Source organism: Bos indicus, chromosome 18, assembly GCF_029378745.1.
Source record: "Bos indicus isolate NIAB-ARS_2022 breed Sahiwal x Tharparkar chromosome 18, NIAB-ARS_B.indTharparkar_mat_pri_1.0, whole genome shotgun sequence".
Lineage (NCBI taxonomy): Eukaryota > Metazoa > Chordata > Mammalia > Artiodactyla > Bovidae > Bos > Bos indicus.
Genome location: NC_091777.1, coordinates 16,074,775 through 16,089,209, shown reverse-complemented (window position 1 = coordinate 16,089,209; position 14,435 = coordinate 16,074,775). Strand labels below are relative to the sequence as shown.

The 14,435-nt window shown below is 46.2% G+C and overlaps 1 protein-coding gene across 9 annotated transcripts in view; it reads right to left on the bottom strand.

Annotated features, from left to right (window-relative positions):
• The window catches only part of LOC109572527 (PDZ and LIM domain protein 1-like), a 174,905-nt gene extending 163,838 nt beyond the window's left edge, over positions 1–11,067 (bottom strand). For 8 of the 9 annotated variants that reach the window (XR_011561741.1, XR_011561740.1, XR_011561742.1 and 5 more), the window contains exons 1-2: positions 10,968–11,067; positions 8,638–8,727 (exon numbers count right to left, since the gene is read on the bottom strand). The gene's annotated coding sequence lies outside the window, so the exon portion shown is untranslated. Of the gene's footprint in view, positions 1–5,852; positions 6,488–8,637; positions 8,728–10,967 lie in introns of those variants that run through there. The other variant, XR_002182820.2, reaches the window with a different exon arrangement.
• Between the last annotated feature and the right edge of the window lie 3,368 nt (positions 11,068–14,435).

The window sequence follows — 14,435 nt, the reverse complement described above, 5'->3', positions numbered from 1 at the left end:
GATGCTAAAGCTGAAACTCCAATACTTTGGCCACCTGATGCGAAGAGCTGACTCATTTGAAAAGACCCTGATGCTGGGAGGGATTGAAGGCAGGAGAAGGGGACAACAGATGATGAGATGGTTGGATGGCATCACCGATTCAATGAACATGGGTTTGGGTGGACTCCGGTAGTTGGTGATGGACAGGGAGGCCTGGCATGCTGCGGTTCATGGGGTCGCAAAGAGTCAGACATGACTGAGTGACTGAACTGAACTTATTTCTTTTGTTTTAGGTTTTTCCCCACCATTATTCCTTTTTTATCTTGACCCTGCCTGCCAATGCAAGAGATGTAAAAGATGCAGGTTCGATCCCTGGGTAGGGAAGATCCCCTGGAGGAGGACATGGCAACCCACTCCAGTATTCTTGCCTAGAGAATCCCATAGACAGGAGAGCCTGGTGGGCTACAGCCATAGGGTCGCAAAGAGTCGGACGCAACCAAAGTGACTTAACACACACACAATACCTTATTAGCTATTACAGCTTTGCCATTTTTTAATGGCTTGCTCTAAGGTTTACAATATACATTGTTAATTTATACAGTCTATCTTCAAATAATGTTATTTCATTTCAGACCTAATGTCAGCCTGACACCAGAAGCATTTATTTCCCCATTTCATCTTGTCTACTGTTATTATTATACATTTTATCTCAGTAAGGCCCACAATACATTATTATTACTTCAGCTTAATCAATCATGTTTTTAAAATTTTTTTCAGAAAGGGAAATCTCTTGTATTTACCCACATATTTGCTATCTCCTACACTCTTTCTTCCTTTTTAAAGATCCAAATGTCTGTCTAATATCATTTTTCATCTGCCTGAAGAATTTCCTATGCCATTCATACTACATCTTGTAGCATTTACTTGTCTAAAAATCAGTATTTTGGAAAATAAGTTTGCTGGCTATGTAATAATTCTAAGTTGACTGATTCTCCTTGTCTTTTAGCATTTTAAAGATGGATTATTATTGTCTTCTGGCTTGTATTGTTTCTGACAGGAAGTCTGTGGTCATTCAGTATTTCTGTATATAATGAGCCTCTTTTTTCTGACTACTTTTAAGATTTTTCTACTTTTCACTTTATCTGCATTCTGGTGGAGTCCACAACCTCTGCTGACCCTGTGGATCTCTAGAGAGGCCCAGCAAAGCATCAGTTGGAAGTCTTGGTTACTTTTGTGTTTAAATATGACTAACTGACTTGGTCTGTAGTAAACTTGTCACAGTATCATTTACATTTGCAAATGCCAATAAATCAAGCCAAAAGGCTGGGCACTGCACATTATTGTTTATCTATGTGAATATTCAAAAAACCTACTTCCCTATATTAAAGAAACACAGAATCTGACAGTTATTAAAGTAGTAAACACACATTTTATTAGGAACTGTTACAATAGAGGAAAAGAGACTTCAGTGTAGAACTGGGCTCAACTCCAAATACAGCATGATATAGTGGTGATTTGTAACTATGGAGCAGGTTGAGGCTCAGTGGATGAAAAATTACTAAAACATCAAGGAGAAGGCCTAGTTAAACAGACTTAAACAGGATTCTTTGTGAGGGCAGGGTAAGGTGATAAGACATCATCTGGAAAATGGTGCAGATGTGAGGAATTTGATCAGAGATTGAGAGTGATCAGATATCAAGGATGGAAGGTTTTCTCTAAACTAGCTCAGAATGATTCTTGTGACAAGCAGGTGATGCAGACCTGACAAGGACAGATGCCAAATTGGGGCCTAGAGATCTTAGAGGAGACTGAATAAAATTTAGTCAAGGAGGGAACCTCTGTCATTAACAATAGCAAATACACATCTCAAGTATACACAGAACTTTTTCCAGAATAGACCACTTACTAGGCCACAAAACAACTCTTAACCAATTAAAGAGGCTTGAAATCATGCAAACAATCTTTTCTAATGACAATACAATGAAACTAAAAATCAATAGCTGGAAAATCTACAGAAATGTACAGATTAAACAACACACTGTTAAACAACCAAAGGGTCAAAGAAGAAATCACAAGAGAAATTATAAAATGTCTAGAGACAAACGAAAATGAGAGTACAACCTACCAAAACGTATGAGATGCAACGGAAGCAGTGCTAAGAGGGAAGTTTATAGCCATAAAAGCTTACATTGAAAAGGATCTCAGATCAACTACCTAACTTTACACCTCAAGAAGCTAGAAAAAGAAGAACAAACTAAACCCAAAGGTAGCAAAGAGAAAATAATAATAAAGATTAGAGCAAAGGTAAATGAAATAGAGGGTAGGAAAAAATCTTTTATTTCTTCTTACAAATTTTGTGAAACTAAAAACCTTAAATTGGTCACCCTCTCTCAGCCTTTCTGTCTTAGAAAATTCACACCACAAGTATATTCTTTGCAGCTCTGTTTGCTCAACTTGATGAAATACTAGACAAACCCCAGAATCTATTAAACTGCCCTTGAACCCCTTACTCCTTGTTTTTTCTGTGACGTTCATAGGACACACTGTTCTTTTCTACTAGTACTGTACTGAGAACTCAAATAAAAGGGCACATGTAAGAAATAACAAATCCCAGATTTGTCAGCACTGAAAGGAATTAAGCCAGAAGGCTTCTTGTAGTGCTCTGGGCAGTTTTTGGAAGGAGGAGGAGAAGGACAACCTGATCAGAAGGTAGGCAGACTTTCCGAACAATAGAAAGACTTGGATCACAGAGGGATTCCTGAAGCTGGCAATGAACAAGGAGTCTGCTTTGTGTTTGAGTAACTGTGAGCAGCCCTCTTGTAGCTCCTCCAGGCAGGAAGGACTGCACAAGCCTCCTTGGAAGGTCTCACTCACCCAGGCATGTTTTTTAAAAAATTCTGTGATGATAAAGGGAGTAGAATGTGGCTGCCACATTATTAATTCTGATTGCTCAGAATATGCTTATATACTTTCATACACATCCAGAATCTAGGATCTCACACCATCACACCTTTTCATAGTGCTGAGCTGGAGATGAAAGGGAATAGAGCAAGTGCCAAGGAAGCCAGAAGAGAAAGGATTCGTTTCTTCAAATAACTCCAAAGACTTGAGAGACTCAAATTCTGCTTGATGGAGTGAATGCTGCAGATCACATCAGCAATCAATAAGACAGAGTGTATCTCCAGAGAGCTTTGAATAGGAAAACAATGAGCCCTAGCCCCTCAAAGTTGGGGCTTCTTTGATCTTGGTCATTATGTTGGGAGTGCTACCCCACTGGGGAGACTGTTCCTTCTCAACCAACAGAATGGGCAAAGTTTTACAATTGAGCACACAACCACCTTCACACCTTTACAAAGAAAGCAATTGTATTAGTCAGGACTCTGACTTGGATATAACACAGCCTGATATAAATCAGTTAAGTAAAAAATGGAAATTTATATGACTCACATGGATGGGAAGAATATAGGAAAACGTGCATAATACAGAAGTTCTGCAGGAACCCGGGCTTCAGAGGCAGCAACCTGGGACCTGACACTTCCGTCTCTACACACAGCTGCTTCCCAGTGTTAATCTCATTCTCTCTTCCTGTAAGCAGGCTTCCTGCATATGGCAAGTACATGCTTACATTCTCTCAGCACCTTTGTTTCAAAGGTAAAAATGTCCCAGGAAGGAATGTCACGGGCTGATTATTGTACCACTTCCTGAAGCCAGTGGGTCAGCATATTCTAATGGGCTCGGTCTTGGTCACTTGCCTGCCTCGTGGTGTGCATGGACACCCTCACCTGGAGTAGGAGGAGACTTTCCTAAAGGAAAAGGGTGTGTGGGTGCTTTTACTGGGAGAGCAGAGCAGACATGCTGAGTGGCTGTGGTACAACATGATGCTCTATCTGCTCTTAGGTGCTTTTTGTCTTTTATCTTCCCCACACTTCCCACACAAATGGCATTAAATAATGTCCTGGATGCTTCATTTACTACTTAGGGCATGCGGTTGGTAAAAAAAAATTATTCCCAAGACAAATGGATGGTAACCCAGAAGCCCAGAATTGAGATGAGAAGTTGCCTAAGGAAATTCAGGGAAAGGGTTGAGAGAGAGGCATGGAAAAAGCATAAGATCAGGGCAAACTTTAGTATTTATTGAGCACTTACTAAGATTTATTAAGTGCTTACTCTGTTATAAACTTTACTCTGTCTTTTCTTCACACCTCTGTTTCACAGGTGATATAACTGAAGCTTAAAGAGGTTAATCAACATTCAGAGGCCACACAGCTCCTACCTGACTGTGTAAGGACTTCCAGAGCCCATTCTCTCAATCAGTTTTCCACATTGCCTCTCAGGTGAACTAGATGTCAAAAAGACTGGAGGTTAAGCAACGAATGGGTGGGTTATTGGAGTGGGTGCTTTTTACTTTCATATATTTTCTAGATTTCTTTTCATGAGTGTATATTACTTCCATAATTAAAAGCACCTTGTGCAGAAAACAGTGGCACTTGGGCTATGGCTGTGAATCTGCTCTGAACTCACTTCCAAACCCTGACAAACTTTCTTTCCCTAGCTCTGGGCCTCAGTCCTAGATCATATCTGTGGCTGCTGACAGCTCAGATTTCCTGGGATCTTTGTCTGACCTCCACTCCCAGGCTTCCCTGGTGGCTCAGATGGTAAAGAATCTGCCTGCAATTCAGGAGACTCACGTTTGATCCCTGGGTCGGGAAGAGTCCCTGGTGAAGGAAAGGGCAACCTACTCCAGTATTGCCTGGAGAATCCCATGGACTGAAAAGCCTGGTGGGCTACAGTCCATGGGGTTGCAAAGAGTCAGGTACAACTGAGAAACTAACACTTCCCAGGCAAGCAAGGGGACCAGTTTCTGGAACTAAGTTAGGTGAAAAGACTGGATCCATGGATGCAGAATCCAAAACAGAAAGGAACCAGATCAGATGGTCCAGGAAGCCAACAAGTTCCAGGCACAGAGTCCAAGGCATGGGACGAGGACAACCACCTGGGGTGAAGGAAGGGCTGACAGAGACCAGGTGAGACAGCCCAGCTGACGCAGGAGAGGCTGCCACTCAGCCAAGCTGAGGCAGAGAGTGTGAGCATCATGGACACTGCCCTGCCTCCATCTGCACCCTTTCCTCTGGGGAACAACCCCTTGCCAGGGCACAGTGTCAATAGGGCCTGTCCCTCCTGAGCAGAGTGTTAGAAGGACTGAGGACAGATGAAGCGCATGCTTGCTCATGGGGACACGTCACTGTTTCTGATGTCACAGCCCCAGAGCTGTGCTCCTTCCCATCTGACCCAAAGACTGCTCCTTCCACTTTTCCCTCAGTTTGCTTAAGTTCGCCAAAGTCAGTCTCTCTTGCTTGTAACCAAAGAACCCTAATAGATACAACTCTGTTTGAATAATATAATTTTGCTCTGACAAATTAATAATCACTTAGTCCCACTGAGTGCCACGATCTGTGCTGAGCACTGCCACACGTGCAGTCGCTTCAGTCTTGTCTGACTCTTTGAGACCCTATGCACTGTAGCCTGTCAGGCTCCCCTGTCCATGGGATTCTCCAGGCAAGAATACGAGTGGGTTACCATGCCCTCCTCCAGGGGATCTTCCCTACCAGGGATTGAACCCACGTCTCTTAAGTCTCCTGCATTGGCAGGCGGGTTCTTTACCACTAGCGCCACCTGGGAAGCCCCAACACCCTTCTACTGAGGCCCAAGCCAGAGCCCATGATCCCACAGGACCTCGTGTGTCCTCGTGGTGTTCCCTTGAATGTGAAACAGCCACATTCGGGTGTCAGTTAGTGACAGCTTACGGTGAGTGGTGCTGCAGGATTCGTGGTCGCTGAAGATGCAACTCCAGAACCAAAGACAGTTTCAGTCACTCAGAGCTTTGTGTAGATTTTTATTTAAAGTGAAAATGAGAGAAAAAGCTCTGACATAGATATCAGAAGGGGACAGGAGAGCACCTGCCTCACTAGTTTAAGCGGGGCCTGTATACTTCTCAACTGGCTGCTGAGAATAGATAAAAAGAATACCTCAAGGTTGTAAGAGTTCCAGCAGAACTTTCCCAAGGCATGCATCCTGAGATAACTTTGGCACAAGATTAGCCAGGGAGAACAGTTCCGGCAACGGCCCTCGGCTAGATATACTGTTGCCATGTAATCAGGGATCTGAGGCTTGAGAAACAGGTTCCCAGTCAAGATTTGTTACAATTATAATCATTAACACAGAGCCCAAGAAAAGCATTTCCATGAGTAAGACATTGTGCTGTGTGATTATTAGTTCTGCGACCTAAAGAAAGGCCAGTTCTTGGACAAAATACATTGTTGCACAAGGCTTAAAGGAAAGCATGAGCGAACATGTTCCCCTCCTTAAAGGGGCCTAAGCTTTCACTCAGGATGTCCCAAGACAGCTGGAGATAGGACTGTGGGCCCGGCAGAGGAGACACTTCCTGGGGCGGTGCCTTAAGGTGTTAGAGAAGTTCAGCTGAGTCTTGAAGAAAGCTTCATCCCAGCACCTAGCAAACAAGATGGAGGTGGGAAAATTTTGCCGACTGATTGATGATTGCTCCCAGGGCTGGCCCACAAAAACAGAAATTTCTCCTCACCTGAGCCAGCCAGTCTCCAAGCAGCCCTGGCCAAAGAAAGGGGTGAGGTGCCCAGACTGAGAGGGTGGAACTCAAGCTTGAGAGGCCGCCCCAGCACTGGAACTCAATTTAGGCGTCCACCTCCACCCCTTCCTCTGGCCTGATTTTAACCTCCATTAGCCAATTTGTCTCCCGTTTCCACCTCTCTTCCCTCAGACTTTTCTCCTTATGCAGATGCTGATCCTGCCTCCTCCTGACTCCCTGGCAGAGAGACCCAGCCCTAGGCCCTCCCCGAGTCCTTTCCTTAAGGGTGGTGCCAGCTCACCTGAGCCCGCCAGGTGGGCCTTGGGCCACAAAGAGGGGAGTTCTGAGGAAGTCAGTCTTCCACAGGGAACATTTAAATATAATCTTCCCTTAAAACGTGTCTTACTGAGAAAACTGGTTCAGACTGAAAGTAATGTGATCAAATGGAAAAAACTTTTTTAAAAAACAAAGGTTACAAAAATATCAGAACTGATAGTTGCACAATGACACTCAAGAGGGGTGGGAAATTCAATTTTAGATGTAACTCAAAGTAATACTCACACGTTTCCCCCCATGCCAGCACAGCACTGGAAAGTGAAAATGTCACATGGCTGGTGGCCATAAACAGACTCTGGGTGCCCTGAACCAACAGCCAGCCCAGCATATCCACCAGCAGGTCAGCCCCATCTGGTGCCCAGTGGTCGTCTCCCATCAAATGATCCCATTTTTTTAAGCCAGTATCATTTCAGTCTGAGGCTGAAACAGCCAGTGGAGGAAGGGACACTATTGAGATTTTAATCTCACTCACTGGGGGTAAGGAGGAGTTGGCCCCCTTCTCCAAGGCACTGCCCTCTTGGACCAGAGGGAGGCTCACCTTTATCTCTACCATAGGCCTTTATGAATTATCTTAATAATCATTCATTACATAAGCAAAACGTGAGTTTTAGCAAATGAAAATGTTGACAAGCAAAAGTGAAGACTACACATGTCCAACCACTCTGAGATTACCACTCTAGCTCTTTAGTGTGTAGCCTTCCAGATTTTTTTCCATGTACGGAAAAACTACAACAAACCTAGACAGCATATTAAAAAGTGGAGACATTACTTTGCCGACAAAGGTCTGTCTAGTCAAAACTATGGTTTTTCCAGTAGTCATGTATGGCTGTGAGAGTTGAACCATAAAGAAGCCTGAGCACCGAAGGATTGATGCTTTTGAACTGTGGTGTTGGAGAAGACTCTGGAGAGTTCCTTGTACTGCAAGAAGATCAAACCAGTCCATCCTAAAGGAAATCAATCCTGAATATCCATTGGAAGAATTGATGCTGAAGCTGAAGCTCCAATCCTTTGGCCACCTAATGTGAAGAGCTGACTGACTAGAAGACCCTGACGCTGGGAAAGATTGAAGGTGGGGGGAGAAGGGGACGACAGGACAAGATCATTAGATGGCATCACCCATTCAATGGACATGAGTTTGAGTAGGCTCCGGGAGATGGTGAAGGACAGGGAAGCCTGGCATGCCACAGTCCATGGGGTCGCAAAGAGTCGGACACGAGTGAGCAACTGAACAAAAACAACAGCAGATTTGTACATGAATTGTTTTTACCGAAGTGAAGTCACATTTCACGTTGATTCTTTCTCTCAACTTTTGTTTTGAAAAACTTTCAAACCTTCAGTAACTTGAAGAACTAATATAACAAGGATCTGTAAGAAATTCATCTAGAGTCATAAGTTGGCACCATTTTGCTACATTTGTTTTGTCTCTGTCTCCCATACCGATATCCAGATGTAGATAATGTATGCCTCTGTATACAGATATCTAGTTAGTGAGATCTATATAGATAAATATAGCAATGCAGATATATAAATACATGTTAACCATACGGAGTAAGTTGCACACAGCACAACCCTTCCCCCCTAAATACCTTAGCATTTCTCCTAAGAACAAGGATAGTCACCTACACCACTGCCATACAATTACCACACTCACAAAATTTAACACTAATATAATACTATTAACTAATATATAGCCCATAGTTCCCTAATCACCCAATACTGACCTTTATAGTTAGTCACAGGTTGAGTTCTTTAGAAACCATACATATCGAGATGGAGTTTGGGGCACAAGATGCTTATCAGGCATCTTACACCTGTGAAAGGGAGCAGGCGGAAGCAGGATCAGGCAGAGGAAGAAGTTGAACTTCACAGTCCTGGCAAAGCCTCTTTCTACTCTACGGGGAAACTCTGGAAGGAGAACTGCCCAACAGCGTGTCCTGTATGGAGCCAGTCACTCCACAGGGCTGCCCTGGGGAGGGCCTGGCCTGGGGGCAGGAAGCTCTCTCGATGGAGCAGCTCTAGGTGCCAGCTGCTGGCCACCCTCTGTGGTTGGGGACACACCTCCTGATCTCCTGGAGAGGGACCTGTGATTCCCTTTAAAGTCTGGATCCAGTCAAAGGTCACTTATTGCACTAACTTGTCACGTCTCTTGTGTCCTTCACTGTAACACTTCCTCCACTATTTTTGTCCTTTAGGATATTAACACTCTGAATGGCCCAGTCCGTTGTGTTGTAGAATGTCCTTCAATCTGGATTTGCCTGCTACAGAGTTTCCCAACCTCCTTTGTTCAGCCAGCAGTCTCCTTTTCATTTTAATAAATTTCATGTCGTGTAACAGCCAAACTGATCAGCCGATTCATCCAACTGGTATCCAATCCTGGACCACAAACTGCATCTGGTAGTAATGGTCCTTAGGTCTCTTTCCATCTAGCACAGTAGTCTTTTCATGTGAGTAAACCTCGCGGAGAGACCAGACTGCATGGCCTGCAGACCCCGTCCTCTGAGCTGTCTGACTGCTTCCGTGTGGGTGCTCTACCCTCTGACTTCCAGTGATCAACCCATTGGGCTATCATAGGTGGTGATGTGGACTTTGTGAAATACATATTATTAATACCTGATCAACGTGCACTCTGAATCTTGAACCAGGGGTCTCTCACCAAGCTGCCAGTGCTCACCGTCCCCTCTCCTGTTTTTACAGCTCCCTGTCCTCTTTCAGTATTTACAGACACTGATGTGCCCAGTCACACCCAAGCTCCCAGTAGGGAGCAGCAGAGTAGGTGTCAGGGAGGAGGGCAGCCGTGTTCCCACCCTGAGTCTGTCCTCACCGTTGTGTGTGACTCAGGTAACACCCCTGACCTCTCCTCTCATGGAACACACAAATACTCCTTGCCCAGATTAAGCCAACTTTCAGAGAAGGTCACACACCAGCCTGCTCCTGCCACCCCTGCCCAGCTCGCCCTCCCTCCAGTGACTGGCAGGCCTGAGCTCAAACGGCAGGAACAGAAAAAAGGCTTCAGACCCCCAAGGCTGAGCTCCAGGAGCCTCAGCTGGAAACTGCCACCGGCAGACTGACTTGCGGGCAGGCCAGGCCAGGCCACTTTAGATTAGAAGAGGCCCCTCCAAGTTCAGAGGAAGCAACCCGCACACGCCAAGGATCCCACACAGACCAGGTGTGAAATGACTGAGAGGAAGCCGCAGTGTCGAGCTCTGGGGCCCAGGGGAAGTCCATTCCTCTCTCTCCCCAGAGTTTTAGGGGGTGGGGAGACTTGAAATGAGGAGCTACTGAAGTCTCATAACCGGGATTCCCGTGGTTAAATAGTGTGAATATTTTCCCTGGTGGAACAGCCCTTTGCAGGTTTGCCGACCAGAGGCCCTGTGGCCTGGTCAGATCTGTTCGTTTAGCCAGTAGCGGGTTGCTGCTTCCATGGGAGCATTATTGCCATGTACCTCCTCTCCAGTGGGCCACAAACACCACCACTCTCTATTGTCTCAGTTCAGTCCTGTGCTCAAGTTCACTCCCTGCCCAGTCCCTGGAGGAACTGAGATTGCAATCCCGGAGGCAGGCGCTGCTCATTTTAACATGTCCTCCAGGCAGCAGGTGCTGGCCCCAGGCTGAGAATGGAGACTCCGGCCCCAGAAGGGGACTGCTGCTCAGGACTGCAGCCTGAGTGCCCTCAGCTGTCTGCACCACCTGTGGTCTCATTCCTGGAGATTCATCCTTGAGGTTAAGTGCTGATTCCCTCAAGAATGGAGGAGACCTATTTCCTCACTAACAGTGTGGTATAAATTGGTTCATCAAATATCAGGAGAGAAAAAGGAAGGACACTGGCATCTATTAAGAGTTTGCTCTGTGCCAGGTACTGGGTATACCATCCCAGTTAGCTTCCCTGACACTGTAAGATAGATGTTATCACACTGTACAAACTGGAAAACCAAGACAAATTCGCTTCCCCTGAATTGCACAGACAGTAAAAACACAGCCAGTTTTGAACTCTGATCTACAAGAGAAGCTGTGCTCCTTCCTCTCCCCATACCATGCCGCCCTGAGCACCTACCGTGTGCTGGACACAGAGCGAGACACAGCCTCTGTCCTCAGCCAGTTCCCAGCCTGGCAAGAGGAGTGTTAGCTTGTGAGTATGGCCTGCACTCTGCCCTTTCTCCTTCACCCGAAACTCAAGCCAAGGTTTTTCAAAGACTGGCAGCTACCATTGGCAGGACATGAGGTGATTTTAGGTGAAACATAACATGAACTATTTTGTTTCAGAAGCTACATATTCAGTATAAAAATATAGGTACTTCATAAATACATGTTTTCCAGACATTGCTGCAGATGAGGCCCCTGGGGTTGGCCCTGTGAGGTCCATGTAAGGCCAGAGACAGGAGAGGAAATTGCTGCTTGTAAATCAGTGGGACACTGTGCCCCTTCCGGACAGCAGGTCCTCACCATCTCCTCCAGGCACCTGCCCCTCCAGAGGTTGCTGAAAACAAGACTTCCTCTTCAAGTCCAGGACCCCTGCGGCTCACTGCGGGCCACACCTGGTGACCTCTCTCCCGGACTTGTTCCCCAGCCTGTTTCAGCTCAGGGAGTTGGTTTGGGAGGGCAGCCAGGTCTCTCGGGCACTGCTTCAGACCCAGCACAGCCAAGGGGGGAGTGACAGTGCAGGAAGGACTCGCCACTGCCCTTTGCCCAGCTTAGAAGGAGTCACTGAGAATTTACCACTCCCAGTCCTGGGACCCTAGTCATCAAACATGTGTGCACACACATGCATGCAACACTTATGCACACACATGCACATATGCACTCCAGCCCTGCCATCATCACTCTTTAGCAACCACAATACAACTAGGACAGCATTCTGGGAATTCAAGACTCCTTGGAAAGGGAAATAGCTATAAATGATTGAGAGCAGTTCTCTTGATAAGAGCTCATCAGGAGGCAGAGATGTCAGTTAATTAAAAGAATAAATTGGGGTCTTCTCTGGGCCAGGGCATCATCACCAAGCCAAACCAGTGCCCCACAAACTGTGTGATTCCCAGAGCCCTTTGCAGACACTTCCTTTCCGGAAGGAAGGGAGAGCTGTGCTCCCATTGCCAGGGTTAAGGAGAGGAGAGAATAAAAGAGACAGTCAGAAGGACAGAAAGACAAGGCAGAGAGAGATGCTTCTTAAAAATTCAGCTCAGAGGAGAGGCCATGTAATCAGACTAAGAAGAGCTGACATTTCTCAAGCACTTGCCTTACAGCCCCCAGGTCCTGTTCTAAGCCCTATAGCCATATTATCTCATGTAACCTTCACAACCACCCTGTGGGTTGGTTCTGGTATTTTCCATTCTCTATTTTACAAACAAAGTAACTGAGACTCAGATGGGATAAATTATTTGCCACAGGTCCTACTGGTGAGAAGTAGAGGGAAGGTCTACTTTCTGTGGAGACTTTGGAAACTCTAAAAAGGGCCTAACCATGTTGTTTTGTTTGAAATTGCAGCATTAAAAAGCCCCATTCTTTAAGACCAAACTCGTCAAAAATATCTTACTAAATTACAAACAAGAAGGCTGAGTGCCGAAGAATTGATGCTTTTGAACTGTGGTGTTAGAGAAGACTCTTGAGAGTCCCTTGGACTGCAAGGAGATTCAACCAGTCCATTCTGAAGGAGATCGGTCCTGGGTGTTCTTTGGAAGGACTGATGCTGAAGCTGAAACTCCAATACTTTGGCCACCTCATGCGAAGAGTTGACTCATTGGAAAAGACTCTGTTGCTGGGAGGGATTGGGGGCAGGAGGAGAAGGGGACAACAGAGGATGAGATGGCTGGATGGCATCACTGACTCGATGGACATGAGTCTGAGTGAACTCCGGGAGTTGGTGATGGACAGGGAGGCCTGGCATGCTGCGATTCATGGGGTCGCAAAGAGTCGGACACGACTGAACAGCTGATCTGATCTGAACCCCATTTTCAGTGCTGAAGACCTCCAGGCTGAGTCTGTAGGACTGAGTTGGAGCACAAAAGCAGAGACACCATGTGATCTTGGGGCTTCACATGGCCTAAGAAGAGCAGTCTGTACCCCGGGGTACACCAGGGAGGGCTGCAGGGCTCCCAAAGGGAAGGCGAGCCAAAGGCCCCCACACCCCAGGATGCCACAGCTGTGGCCCCACCAATGTCCCAGTGGTGCGGCAGGAGTCTCCCCGCTAGGCCCATCACAGCTTCCACTGGCCACCTGCATCTCTGCAAGCAGTATGCCTGCCGGGAGCAGGGAGGGTGCAGGGAGAGACCCTGTCTGTGAGCTCCGTTCCTCCCAACTGCAGGAAGGCAGGGACCGCTGTTTGTTTCCGCAGCCAAGGGTGGGGAAGGGGCACCGGCACGGTGCGGCATGGAGCGGGGCGTGGTGCGCTGTGGGGGAAAGCCAGGAGGACGGTCGCTTTCGGAGACAAACTACGAAATGAGCTCAGAGTAAAGCAGAACCATGCATTGTCACCCAAGGGAGACGCACCCTCAGTCCACAAGACCAACCCTGAGTACTAATAACATGTCTAAAGACAGACTGTCTCTGTCACAGCAGGGTGGCCAGCTCTGAAAGCATAGGAAAAGGGAGTCACCGACAGACCAGCCTCTCCTGAGCAGTGTCCAAGGGAAATGGTGGCTCCATTTCAGCTGATCAAAAATAGAAATGGTAACTAAGTCAAAAAGAGAAAGATAACATATGATATCACTTATACATGGAATCTAAGAAATGACACAAATAAACTTATTTATGAAACAGAAACAGGCCCACTGATACAGAGAACAGATCTGTGGTTGCTACCGGAGTGGGTAGCCTTTCCCTTATCCAGGGGATCTTCCCAACCCAAGGATTGAACCCAGGTTTCCCACATTGCAAACGGATTCTTTACCAACTGAGCCATCAGGGAAGCCCTCAAAAAAGGAGGGGGAGTAGGGTGGGGAATTTGGGATTAGCAGAAGCAAACTATCATATGTAGGATGGATAAACGATAAGGCACAATATATCACAGGGAACTATATTCAATATCCTGTGATAAATCTTAATGGAAAAGAATATGAAAAGAATGCATGTATAACTGAATGACTTTGCTGTATAGCAAAAATTAACACAATATTGCAAATCAACTATACTTCAATAAATATTTTGGAAATAAAAAGTCATTACACACACAAAAAAAAAACAAAAGTAAAACAAAGAAATGCTTGACTTCAGAGGTTCTGGAGGAAGATGGGGCCACATTGGGAATGGTGGCTGACTCAGACCACCATTGACCTCCCAATGTGCACAAGTCATCGCTGCGTGCCCACTATGACCCTTTCTGATAACCAGGCCTGCCACATGACTGGCCAACAGAAGGAAAGGCTCTGGTTCAGGCCACATAAACCTCTGCCAGGCAGTTATAATTCTCACCAGTGACTAACCAGTGGATGTGTATGATTCTGCCTCCCTCTTCTGTGGCTTTGGAGGTGTGGGTCAGCTTCCCTGAGTCCTATGGGCTTGAAGACGCTGACCAGATACAGATTCTGAG